This window comes from Macaca mulatta, chromosome 6 (assembly GCF_049350105.2).
Source record: "Macaca mulatta isolate MMU2019108-1 chromosome 6, T2T-MMU8v2.0, whole genome shotgun sequence".
NCBI classification, from domain to species: domain Eukaryota; kingdom Metazoa; phylum Chordata; class Mammalia; order Primates; family Cercopithecidae; genus Macaca; species Macaca mulatta.
In genome coordinates, this window is record NC_133411.1 from 167,031,253 (window position 1) to 167,034,812 (window position 3,560).

The window sequence follows — 3,560 nt, forward strand, 5'->3', positions numbered from 1 at the left end:
CATCTTCTGTTTTGGCTCACTCAGCATCCACTCCACCCTTGTTTTTTTTTTTTTTGAAACAGGGTCTCACTATGTTGTCCAGGCTGGTTTTGAACTCTCAAGCAATCCTTCCATCTCAGCGTCCCAAAATACTGGGATTGCAGGCATGAGCCACTGTCCCCAGCCATTCCACCCTTCTTTTAGTGTATGCAAATTGATTTGTGTTGGTAGAACCAACAAAGCCTTTACCACTCTTAGTGTTCCAAGATTCTGGTGTGCTAGTAAGTGTTTAAAAACCAGCATTTGGGGGAGCAGAGGGGAAAACCATAATTTGTAGTATTCCATTGGTATCAATACTTTCATCATGGACAAAGTCTATTAATTCAACAGGTATTTATTGAGCACCTAATACATGCCAGGAGGTACTGTTTTAGAAATCAGGAATCCACAAGGTGAATAAAACCATGGATTTTGTATGCTCATGGATTTTATATTCTCATGAATTTTATACGCTCATGAATTTTATATTTTATATATGGAGATCGATAAACAAATAATTAAATGCATATATTAATAAGATAATATCAGATATTAATAAGTGCTATAAAAATAAAGTAGAATAAAGGTGCAATGAGTGATTGAGGTAGGGAGTTATCTAAATCAGTGTGGTCAGGGAGGTCTTCACTGAGAAACTGACATTTGAGTCAAAATTTGAATGAGAAGTGAACAGTGTAAGAGCTGGGGAAATAGTCAAAACTCACTGCCTGGAACTTCTGCTGGATTTATTTGGAAGGAGGTAGTATTTTTTTTCATGGAGGTTAAAATTTGTAGGATGTCAGCCTGGAGGTGCTGGTGGCCATTTATGTACCTTGAAGGAAGGCAAACACTGAGATAGATGGAGAAAGACTGATTCCTCGTGGTAACATTTGGACATCCTTATACAGCTTGCTCTAAAGCCAGCACATCCCTGCATTTTTTAGATACATGAGCCAATAAATACTACCTCCCCCACCTCTTATGTGGTTAAGAGAGTTTGTGTCTTAACTAATGTCTTTACTAATATGCGTATCTATCCCCATGTCTTCAAATACTACTTACATGTAAATGTCTCTAAAATCTCCACCTCCACCCTTCTCAAATCTAATTCTAAACTCCAGGCACATATATGCAGCTACCTATTAGGTATCTTCACCTGCAGGATTTAGTTCAGCATTTTTCTTCCTCAAACTGCTCACTCTATTTTCTATTTCTACTCACCAAGCCAACACCCTACTGACACTCTGTATTATTTTTCTCCTTCAACCTCTATAACAAATTAACCATGAATTTCCATGGAATCTATCTCATAAATATTTCAGGGGCACACCCTCTTCTCTTCATTCCCACTACTCAAGTATAGACTAGATTATATTATAATAGTCCCTTTCCATGTCTCCCTGAATCCAGTCTTCCTCCCCTATAATTTTAGTTTTCACTGTGTGGCCAGAATAAGCACTCCTTTTTATATATTAAAATGTTTACTTAATAGTAAATTTGACTTTAGGACTTGTGTCAGTCAAGATTCCCCACAGAAACAGAATCAATGGAATATATGTGCATATATGTGTATATATGTATGTATATATATATATATATATATGTAAAAAGATTCATTTTAAGAAATTGGCTCATGCAATTGTGGGGGCTGGCAAGTTTATGCGTTTGGAATTTTGGGCAGGACATCTGTTACAGTCTTGAGGCAGAATTGTTTCTTTTTTGGGAAACAGCCTTTGCTCTTAAAGCCTTCAACTGACTGGATGAAACCCATTCATATCATGGAGAATAATCCACTTTACTTCAAGTCAACTGATTATAAATGCAAATGACATCTACAAAATGCCTTCAACAGCAACATCTAGATTAGCGTTTGACCAAACAGCTAGGCACCATAGGCAAGCCAACACATAAGATGAACCACCACAGGCCATTACAGACCTGGCTGCCTCCAGACATAGAACATTCCTGGGTGATTTCAAGAATTTCCTCAAAAGGCAGGCTGAGGTAGCTGAGGGCCCAAGGCATAATTTAGTTGCAGGAGAATCATCTGGGTCCTTGTTTAAAATGTTGGTCTCCTGACTTTATTCCCAGGGGATTCTGATTCCAAGGCCTAAAGGTGGTAATGAGATTAATTTTATGGGCCTCCACTAAGCTTTAAGTCAACTACAAAAGATTGCACAAAGTATCAAAGGGCGTCTCATGTGGTAAAAGCAAGTATTGCTTGAGTGACATTTTTTGTTTCAGTTATGAGTGTGTGGGAGACATGTTGTAAAATGTATTTCTAACTGTGGGTCAGAGTCAAGGGCAAAGTAAGTTCAACAGCCTCTGGTTGGGGATATGATCCGTATTCACTCTGCTGACATGAAGTGGCAAGCCACTCTCTCCTCTTTTATTACATGGACTTCTATTGCCATGGACCACACCACCCATGGACCACACTACCCTCCTTGGGCAGTTTCTTCATCGTCTCATCTCCCTGAGTCCTGTGGTTATGGAGTAATAAAAGGACAAGGCAGCAAGGGGACAAACAAGGATATGAAATATCCATTTCAACACCCGCTCTCCCCACCCCCAGCATCCTCCTCCTACCCACCATCTCCTCTTCTGTCATCCCTGGAGTCCCTCTTTGCAATTTGTATGACTTTCTGTTGCCTGTACTGCAGGGATGGCAGAAGCCCGAAGTCAGATGTAGGGTCAAGCCCCCTGCAGAGCAGATAGCAATAGCAAAGTGTACTTTAATAACTCTCAGCTCCTGAGCAGCTCTGGGAGTCAAACTCGAGATTTCTAGTGCTGTTCCTCCTCGGCTTGCTGGCCTGAGGGGAGACCTGACTGATGGCTTTGAATATCCATCAACAAATAATAAATAATAATAATAATCTGTTTGCCGCAGGGTCGTAGGAGCCAGGGAGGCTGGGTTTGCTGATGCTTTCTCCCTTCTTAATACAACCTTAAAGTCAATTTTGAGCAGAAACTGTAGTAGCTCTGGGCCACATGCATTTCTCCTTGCCACCGTCCATAAGTCTGATTCCCAGGGCTGGGACTCAAGAGGGTGAAGTTGTGACATGAGTGGTGTGTCTGCGGTGACCCTGGATTCCCAGGTCCGGATGCCTGAAGTCTTCTTTCCTCAGAGGTACCTTGTCTCAGGCACTTTCATGCTCTCAAACGTCCCCATGTCCTGCTCTTCTCCCAGATTCTGGTTCGGAAAGACCCAGATTGAGTCAAGGTCTTTGCGTGTGAGGGGGTAAACCCTCAGTAAAATGTGCCCTGCATCTTAATTAAGACCTTGGGCTTTTCGGTCAGCATCCCTGGGTTTGAATGTGAATTTCTGCTCTTCCACTTCCGTGTGTGACCTTCAGCACATGACTCAACTTCCCTGAACCTCAGTTCCTCATCTGTCAAGCAAGGATAATATTGATAATGGTTTATAATAGCTAACATTAATTTAGTGCTTACTATGTTCCTGGCAGTGTTCTAAGCACTTCACCTGCCTTGTCTCCTTGTCTCACAGCAACTGCATTAGAGGGGGGTAATATAAATGTCTTTGG